Genomic DNA, 11,179 nt, shown 5'->3' on the forward strand with positions numbered 1-11,179 from the left:
TTCATTATTAAATATTCTAAGGCTTCGATGCCATTATAATGTAAAATTTGTTTTCCCTCCCCTTTGCTCTCTCTCTCTCTCTCTCTCTCTCTCTCTCTCTCTCTCTCTCTCTCTCATGGTCATTTTCCTGAATGCAAGACTTTTAAATGATTAAATCTGGGTTATTATATTAATCTCTATTACTTTTAAGAACATGTGATTAAGAAATTAATTTCACTTTTTTTTTGTTAAAACCCACGGAGGGGGCCTACGCGTTAATATAAAAAAAAATTACAAGGTTCTTAAAAGGAACCTCCAGCTCACTAATGCTCGCAAGTGCTACAAAATAAAATAAAATAAAATCTGAGAGCCGATGATTCCTTATACTAAGAGTTACAAAAATTCATAAAAATATTATAAGGCTGCAAGTAGACAACACCCAAAAAAGAAAGAACAAAAGTAAATAAATCAACACGAACTTCCTGCGAAAAGAGTACGTCATCGCACACCTACCAAAAGAACCTTGAAACGACGATGTCCCAACATAAAATACGAAGACAAACGTCCCGCCTCGAATTCTGCAAAAAAAGGAACCTACAATAAAAGGGGAAAAAAGCCCAAGTAGGATGGAACCAATAATGATAAAGATATAAAGTCATATAATTGTTATTACACAAATGAGTTAAGGTAGAAAACCAATTATCAATCATACTTCCAGTAGCAATGAAGGCAAGAACTACATCTTCGAACATAATAATTAAGGATCAACAAACTCCCAATCCTATAGCCAAGAATAATCATCATAGCAACCAGGTGTCCCAATTTCCCAGAAATATAGCTTTCAGTAATTAAAACGAAAAAATAGAACAGAGAGTCATACACCCGAGAGGCAGCAACAAGATACATCAACCAGAGAAATAAATACGAGGAAATCTGCCAACCCACCCCCAATAACTGAGTTAAATTAGGGCCCAACACACCCAACAATGCCAGCAAGGTAACGAAACGAAAAGTAACCCAGCCAACCAACTCAGAAAACAAAAGCAATTTATCATAGAGACCCATTAGCACCATCCAATTCCACAAAAACAAGAAAAATAGCCAGCTAAACTTGAAAACAAGGGAAAAGCAACCCGAAATAGAACAAATGGGAACCATAGCTAACAAAACAAAAATAGCAGCAAAATCAACCATTACAGATATAAGGCAAACCAGCTTTGTACAAATTAATCATGCCTTTCATAGGAGGTAAATTCCTAATGTTCAACTCCTGAAATCTGTCAAGCTGACAACCAAAATTAGCCAGCCAATCAACACACAAATTAGCTTCACAATAAATGTACGAAATAGAGTAATCAATAGCAGAGAGGGAATGCTTAATTTTTTTAATCAGATAAAAGTTTTTGGGGTTACCTGACGCAACATTGTTAATGATCTGAACTAAAAGCATCACATCCACCTCAATCCACACATACTCAAAGCCCAAAGTAATACAAATATCTAAGCCATAGGAAAAACCCATAAGCTCGACAGTAATAACACTACACAATTGTAAAGGACCAGCAAAAGCCGCAAGGACACCACCCAACTAATCTCGAATAACACCACTAGCACCAACACTAATGGACCCAACAGACCCATCAGAGTTAAGTTTAACATAAGGATGTTTAGGTTTAATCCATCAAACCACCTTGTCAAAATAATTCGATGGCCCACAATCATTAGGAATACCAAAATCAACAGCCATGTCAATACAATTATGAAAATTCTTAGCATAAATAAGATTGACAGAATAAAGTTGAAAAATTTTATGTCTAACAATATAAATGATTTAAGTAGCATCCATTTTGATGTCATTATGCTTGGCATCATTTCTAGCTTTCCAAATATACCACAAAATAAGAATAGGCAATAAATTGTAGATGTGGCCTTTAGAAGTAGTCATACAAGTCTTTAACATAGACATAACATCATTATTAATATTAACATTACTTTTATTGGCCAGAGCTATAAAATAACTCCTCACCTTTTTAGTAATATTCTCATTCACAAAAAGATGATTAACATTCTCCACGTTAGAATAACATTGACATTTGGAAGAAAAAATAAAACCTTTTTTCTGAAGCAATTCATCAACCGAAATAAAATCTTTAAGACACCTCCAAACAAGGATGGAATAAGAATCCGGAATATTGTTATGCCATATAGCAAAATAAATGTGGGATGTCTCATATTTAATTTTGATAGTGTTCCAAACATTCTTCAAGTGAAATTTATCAGAGGAAGAAAGATTGAACAAAATTTTATCCTTGCATTATAATTGTAAAGGAATAGTCAAAATAGTATCAATTAAAACTATAGGAATGACCTCCATAAGTTTTTTGACATTCTAATTACCATTAATAAGAAAACTATTAACCTTAACATTACCAATAGTATGCGTATTTAAAAAACTATCTATAGAAAAAGGACCCAGCCAATTATCTTGCCAAAAAAAAAATCACCTTTACCCAGCCCCCATTAATGAATTCCTCAGCCTCCCATTTAATGTGGCAAAGCCTTTTCCAGATCATGGAATCGAACTTTTATAACAACATAACACCTGATGAATATCTTTGCAATATTTAGCATTTATATAACAAGCCTATAACTTGATTTTAGATCTAAAAGAGAACTATAATTTGTGAGAAAAAGCTTGAATTGTATCACTTATATTTTTACAACCTAAACCCCCTTCGTTAAAAACCCCACAAACCTTCTTCCAAGAAGCCCAACAAATATCATTGCTATTATAACTAGAGCCTCTTAAGAACTTATTTAGCATCCTCTCTAATCGAAGGCAAGTAGACATCATAGGTTGTAAAGTATGAAATAAATAAATAGAAATAAGCTTCAAAATAATTTTAATGAGCACCTAGCTACCACCAAAAGACAAAAATTTAGAAGACCAGTGATAGAGTTTTATCTGAAAAATAGTAAACATGACTTCAAAAAGAAGTTTTTTTCTTTTTACCTTTATAAATAGGAGTACCTAAGTACTTTATGGGCAACAACTTGGATTGAAAATCACAAATCGTTTGGATAGCATTAATCCTAATTCGATTAATAAACTTAACAACAATAAAATAACTTTTATCTTTATTAATGGCCAAACCACTCATGTCATAAAACTGGTAAAGAAAATTGATTAACACTTTAATGTTATTAATGGATCCATTAGAAAACATAATAAAATCATCAGTAAAGCTAAGATAAGAAATCGGGAAACCCAGCGTAGTACAAAAAATAAGCTTCGGATGCCTTAAATATAACTCTTCCAACCCCCTGGAAAGATATTCCACAGTAATAATAAAAATGGCAGGAGAAATAGTGTCACATTGCCTTAAACCTTTAGAAGATTTAAAAAAATCATGATTCCTATCATTAATGATCACATAGAAATAATAATTCTTAATACTATTCTTAATAAGTATAATGAAATAATCACTAAATCCAAATAAAGACAAAACATTGTACAGGAAATTCCGATTGAGATTATCATAAGCTTTAGTAATACTAAGTTTCAAGATAATATTCCACTTTTACTTTAGAATTAATATCATGTCTAAACTCTTGAGCCAAAAGAACATTGTCAAAAATACTCCTAACCTTCACAAAACTAGTCTAATTATAAGAAATAATTCTATGAAGAATATTTACCAATCTATTAGAAATGATTTTTAGAATTAAATTTGTTAATTAAAGAACAAAGGCTAATTGGTCTAAAATTGTTCCAATTGTTGGCCCCCTCTTTTCTAGGAATGAGAACAATATTCATAGAAGAAAAGAATTTAGGGTAAGGACCACCAGTAAAGAAGACTTTCACTGCTTCAATCATATAAAATTTAACAATATTCTATGTTTTTTGAAAAAAATTGGTAGTGAACCCATCGGGACCGACAATTATGTGACACTACAAGAAATTTATGAATTACCAGCAGTCTAGACCGACAGTTATGTGAAAGCCGGTATTAATGGTGGTTTAATCGTTGGTTTACCATCGAATATTTAATTTACCACCAAAAACCTTTTTTCTAAAGCAATTCATCAACCAAAATCAAACCTTTAAGACACCTCCAAACAAGGATGAAATAAGAATCCGGAATATTGTTATGCCATATAGAAAAATAAATGTGGGATGTCTCATATTTAATTTTTATAGTGTTCCAAACATTCTTCAAGTGAAATTTATTGGAGGAAGAAAGATTGAACAAAATTTTATCCTTGCATTATAATTGTAAAGGAATAGTCAAAATAGTATCAATTAAAACTGTAGGAATGACCTCCAAAAGTTTATTGACATTCCAATTATCATTAATAAGAAAACTATTAACCTTAACATTACCAATAGTATGCGTATTTAAAAAACTATTTATAGAAAAAGGACCCAGCTAATTATCTTGCCAAAAAAAAAAAAAAACACCACCTTTACCCAGCCCCCATTAATGATTTGCTCAGCCTCCCATTTAATGTGGCAAAGCCTTTTCTAGATCATGGAATCAGAACTTTTATAACAACATAACACCTGATGAATATCTTTGCAATATTTAGCATTTATATAACGAGCCCATAACCTGATTTTAGATCTAAAAGAGAATCATAATTTGTGAGAAAAAGCTTGAATTGTATCACTTATATTTTTACAACTTAAACCCCCTTCGTTAAAAACTCCACAAACCTTCTTCCAAGAAGCCCAACAAATACCATTGCTATTATAACTAGAGCCCCATAAGAACTTATTTAGCATCCTCTCTAATCGAAGGCAAGTAGACATCGTAGGTTGTAAAGTATGAAATAAATAAATAGGAATAAACTTCAAACAATTTTAATGAGCACCATTCTACTACCAAAAGATAAAAATTTAGAAGACCAGTGAGAGAGTTTTATCTGAAAAATAGTAAACATGTCTTCAAAATTTTATTTTTACCTTTATAAATAAGAGTACCTAAGTACTTTACGGGCAACAACTTGGATTGAAAATCACAAATCCTTTGGATAGCATTAATCCTAATTTGATTAATAAACTTAATAATAATAAAATTACTTTTATCTTTATTAATGGACAAACCACTAATGTCATAAAATTGGTAAAGAAAATTGATTAACACTTTAATGTTATTAATGGATCAATTAGAAAACAGAATAAAATCATCAGTAAAGAAAAGATGAGAAATCGAAAAACCCTGCGTAGTACAAAAAATAAGCTTCATATGCCTTAAATATAACTCTTCCAACCCCGTGGAAAGATATTTCACAGTACTAATAAAAAAGGCAGGAGAAATAGTGTCACCTTGTCTTAAACCTTTAGAAGATTTAAAAAAATCATGATTCCTACCATTAATGATCACATAGAAATAATAACTTTTAATACTATCTTAATAAGTATAATGAAATAATCACTAAATCCAAATAAAGATAAAACATTGTACAGAAATTATCATAAGCTTTGGTAATATCAAGTTTCAAGATAATGTTTTCCCCTTTCACTTTAGAATTAATATCATGTCTAAGCTCTTGAGTCAAAAGAACATTGTCAAAAATACTCCTAATTCTAGGAAGAATATTAACCAGTTTATTAGAAATGATTTTAGAATTAAATCTGTTAAGAAAAGAATAAAGGCAAATCGGTCTAAAGTTGTTCCAATGGTTGGCCCCCTCTTTTTTAGGAATGAGAACAATGATCATAGAAGAAAAGAATTTAGGATAAGGACTACTAGTAAATAGGTCTTTCACTTCTTCAATCATATATAGTTTAACAATATTCCAAGTTTTTTGAAAAAATTTGTAGTGAACCCATCCGGATCAGCCACGGAATCAACATTTATATCATTAACACTACAAGAAATTTATGAATTACCGACGGTCTAGACCGACAGTTATGTGATAGCCGGTATTAATGGCAGTTTAATCGGCAGTTTACCAGCTGTTATTTAATTTACCCCCACCGAAAATAGCGATGATCCAATAACCGTCGGTTAGCCTACCGGTATTATTTCTTACCAGCACATTACCGGTGGCTTATTAAACCGCCAGTGTAAAGTGAATTTTTCTAGCAGTCAGAACCGCCGGAAAGCCGTCAGAAAATGCCCTAAAATTAGTCGTCCCAAGCCTTCCATTTCATTTACTCGCATCCTCCTCTCAATCATACGCGACAGTCGCCCCAGTCTCCTTGCGACAGTTGCGATCAAGACGCTCTCTCCGACCGCCGATAAGCTTCCTCCGGTCGAAGATCTCGCCCCCACTCCTGCGCGAAGCTGGCGTCCGAGTCCAAATCGTAACCGTAGGTTTGCATTTTTTGTTTTTTGTTTTTTTTTAAATTTTCTTATCTTGTTAGGTTAGGTTGTGACATCATAGATATGAATAGTGTGAGCTTGAATATGATGCTTGAACTCTAAATTATATAGTTGAATAACGTGGCTTAAATAGTATGAGTAGTTGAATAGTGTCATAGTGTGAGTAGTTGAATAGCGTGAGCTTCTTGGTGTACTTATTTTTTATATATAGTCTTTTTAAAATACCACTTTATTGGGGAGGTGACATCTAAAAAATATTATACAAAAGAAAACACTTAGGAAAGTTCCACTCTCTTTGTGAAAGTCAAATGGGCTAGCACACTTTATCTAAGTTAACACACATGACTAAATGTAAGTAAGCAGAATCAGCATGCATATAAAAACACTAAGGTTATATGGAAAAAATTCTAAATTAGATAAAACAAATCATGGGGTTTTAGCATAACTAAACCTTCACTATATATAATAGGTTAGTAATACTTTCTTTTTTGGAAGAGTTCTAGAAGATTAGATATTCAACCAAATATAATTATTGGTATTCATTTAGATGAGATCTATATGCTTACATATACAATAAATTTCAACAAAGGTTGGCCCATAACATTACAAACAACATTGTATAGGGATTGAACCAATGAGGAATTATTTCACTAAATCAAGACTATTGTCTTATAATTAGTTTTAAGAGGATCAATATAACGAAAATGGAGGAATGGCCCTTGAATGCTCCCTATAATCTTTGTTGTCCTTACTTCCCTTCTCTTCTTATCTCCCTATCTTCCTCTATTTCTCTTATTTGAATATTGAGTTTCCTTTATGGATTTATTCTCAATCATCTCTTACTCATAAGTTAATATGTTAGGGACATGCTTAAGCGTAATCATTCCATCAATGGTATTGCAAATAAGAATTATTAAGTTCAAGTTACATGGAAGAAATGAAGACATGACTTTGTCGGAGAAAGAAAAGAAATAATTAAAAAAAAGATATGATTTAAGGCTCAAAATGTGGTTTAATCCCTATTTTGGTGAAATAAATAAAATTCATATCATTAAGACTAATGAATTGGGTTAGAGAGTTATATATAAATTTCTATAAGATGGTTGTGAGTCCTACAATGCTTTATTGTGAGACCTACAATGCATTTCAATTCAAGTAAAGTACACTTGTTCGACCGTATAGTATGTACACTTGTTAAGGGTGCATATCTTTTAATAATGTGGTTCGATCCTTCAAGGCCACCTACCCACAAGATTCGGGATATCATAAAGAATAAATATGATGCTCCTTATTTATTATGAAAGAGGATCCCGAAGAAAATTAGGCTTATGTGGTTTGGAGAATTTCATATATACTTATTTAGAATGAATTAAAATATTTAATTTAATTTGTATTAATATTTTTTGTTATTCCTATATTTTTTTATAGAAATATTTTAGGTGCGAGTAAATTTGATAGTTTTATATCCAATTTCTTGACAATTTTCATCACGATTGATGCATCAACTTTAAGACTAACTAAAGTTATAATCAAGAATATTTTAGTTAGTTCACAGCCCTGAGGCGAGATCTACATTGACTTCCAAGAAGTTGTTGTGCATCATAATTACCAAAAAAATATAATTTGGCATTGGAATGATTCGAAGAGTTTCGACATATATTTTTTGACTCTACAAGCTTCGATGTCCGAAAATAGGAGTGCAATTGATATATCATAAAAAAAAAAATTAAACGAGCACAAATCTCAAGGAAAACTCATATTGGAAATTTCTAAAATTAAATTCGGTCATCCAAACTTATAGTTGAACAAAATGTCTTGAAGCGATGAATCCAACGATACCAAATTCGATCCAATCCAAGTCAAAATGGAACCAATTTGAGGACCAAAAGCACATTCAGATGCTTCAAAGCATAAATTAAACAACCAGATAAATTCCAAATATGACATGCTTTTAGTGGAATCGAGCGGCTTAACGAGACAAATCCAACAAGCCTAAGATCACTATATTCTGACATCATTAAGGCACTCAAATTCTTGATAAATGGTGTATGATCAAGGAAATTAATATCGACCATCCATTCGAACCATTCCCAACGTGTCTTTGATCTTCTCCTTATTTACTGACCATGCCACATGCCACTTTCAAAAAACTATAAATAGACCCCTCATTTTTTATTGAGAGTGGAAGGAATATGGAGGAGGGGAAGAAGGGAGGAGAGGAAGAGAAATATGATATCCCTCTTCCCTCCAAGCTCCTCCTTAACCACCACCTGGCAACCGACCATCGTCGGATCTTCCTCCCAACCTTCGACTGTCATCTAACTTCCGCCCGACCACCAACTGTCACCAAACTTTCGCCGGACTTCTTCCCAAACACCGACTATCACGGGACTTCCACTCGGCAACCAACTGTCGTCAGACTTCTGCCCACCCACCTACCTTTGTCGAACTTTTCATCAGGCCTCCACCCAACCACCAACTGTTGCTGGACCTTGCCGGACTCCCACTCAACCATTGATTGTCGCCAACTATAGCCCTTTCAACTAACATCTCCGACTACGGGCCACTCTTATTGTCATTGCGCTACTACGATCTATCCAACCACCGTTACCTGACTATGGTCCTTCCAACCATCGTCACCCGACTATAATTTTTCAGACCTCTGTCCCCCTCCAACTAAGGTCATTCCGACAGCCATCACCCGACGACAGCTCTGACTTCCGTCGCCTACTGATAATGTTTATGCCAACCAAACGAGCATGTTAATGCTAATTCTTCCAACTTCCACCATGTAATGCACTTTATATAATTTATATTAGCTATATAAAGCCAAGGCCTTCCCCCCAAGGAAAGGCCTCATTTGTAATCAACTGCAAACACTAGTGGATCCATTTAAACGTAGTTGGGCATGACCTCATGGTTTTTTCCCATTTTCAATGGTTTCTATGTAAAAGCTCTGGTGTCTCATATGAATTATGTATGCCTTAATCTTTCATCTTCTTGTGTGTTGGATCTTCATACAAAACTTAGATGTTAAACTTTATATTTCCTTACCACCATAAATATTTAAGACTCAACAATTTTAATGCTCTTATTACCAGAAGTAACACGATAACAATCTTCAATGTTATATATATTTACAATCTCTTGTTGAAAAAACTCTAAAGCCTCGCAACCAAATTCAACTGTCAAAATAAATCGATAAAAAACGCTGCAAAGCTATATTTTTGGAAAAAAAACAAAACAAAATTAGCTCTCTTCAGTGTTCTCTCTCTCTCGTTCGCGTGCTTTCTTAGAAGTTCAAGGAGAAACTTAAAGATTGATGACTGCAATGGCGTCAGACTCGGGCCTTTTCAAGATGTCACATTATGGACCATTCCACAACCTTTAATTTCCTGCAAGAAAAATATTTTGTATATTTACACATAATATTTAATTTAATTATAATTTATTATTCTTATTTTCCGAAAACAATAATTTTATTTTTTATATTATACTCTTTTAATAGAATGAATTTGTTCGTGAACAGAAGGTATTTGTTCGTGAACAGAAGGTATTTGTTCATGTTTGCCATATTATTTATTTAAAGCATTCATGGACGCATTTGTATATAATATGAATCATTTTTATAAGCTCTTTTGTTTGTGAATGAGCTAGTTTGGTAACTCAAAATTTCTTGCTCGGTATGTTTATGAACATGCTCACTTAGTAGGACGAAAATACTCACGGGATATGTTCACAAGCAAACTCTAGGAAATTGTTTGTTAGTATGCTCGATATGTTTTGAAAGGTTCATTTGTTTAAAGCTTGGTAAACACAAAATGAATAGAATATAAATCAAACATAAATATCTATCATTTTAAACGAGCCAAATTTGAAGACAAATAAAAAAGCTCGAATCAAGCTCCAACCAAGCCTGAACAAACTTATAATAAAAACATTCAAATATGAAAAAACACATACTTGACTTGACTCGGTTCGTTTTCTGCCCTTGTTGTCGAGTTGTAGAGATAGTTTGAATATTGGGCGAGCCATTGAAAAAGGAAGGGAAGCAGGTTTTCATGGAGACAAATATTTTTGCTTCCACCAAACTTGACAAGAGACTATTAGAGTTAAAAATCTCTAGAGAAGAGTGCAATTAAAAACAAGATATACGTTCTTAAGAGATAAGTGCACTCAGTGCTTTGAGTCTTCTATTTGGTTCTATTTGGGCTCGGATTTAGTCGATTTGATGTTGTTGTGTTTGTCTTTTTGAGATGTTCAGTTCGACCATAAGTTTGCATAAATAGGAGTTTTGATGGTCCATAATTTATTTTCAGAAGTTTCCACCTTAATTTTGCCTCGAAATTTGTGCACAATCAAGATAAAATTTTTATGAGATATCAATTATTATTATTATTTTATATTTCTGATTATATATACTTTTTTCTGGTTTTGTAATGTCTTCAATATCTAGCGAATGTAACACTACATACTCGTAAGTGCATGTTCGCCTGGGATCACTCTTAAATGCATTATAATCCTATTTTCCCTGCCGAATCTCCACTGCTGATCCTCACATGCGAACCCTGGTTCGACCCGGCTCATCAACAACGTTGACGTCTCGAACCCGGCCGCCCGACAGTCCTCAACATTCTGGCTGCCAGGGCACACTAACTCTAAGAACGTGCTTATTGGAAAGCCCCACACACAGCTCACCTTGGCCTGTTGGTTGAAAGCTTAAGCTTACAACTAAGAGATAATGGGTTCGAGTCTTTGTGTATGAGTTGTGTGCATGAATTTATCTTAAACAACCTAAATGTCTCAAAACAAAATAATAATAAATAAATAAAATGCAAGCTGCTTCGCAGTCAAGTGTCCTCACAAAC

The sequence above is a fragment of the Dendrobium catenatum genome, unplaced genomic scaffold (genome assembly GCF_001605985.2).
Source record: "Dendrobium catenatum unplaced genomic scaffold, ASM160598v2 fragScaff_scaffold_1656, whole genome shotgun sequence".
Classification (NCBI taxonomy): Eukaryota; Viridiplantae; Streptophyta; class Magnoliopsida; order Asparagales; family Orchidaceae; genus Dendrobium; species Dendrobium catenatum.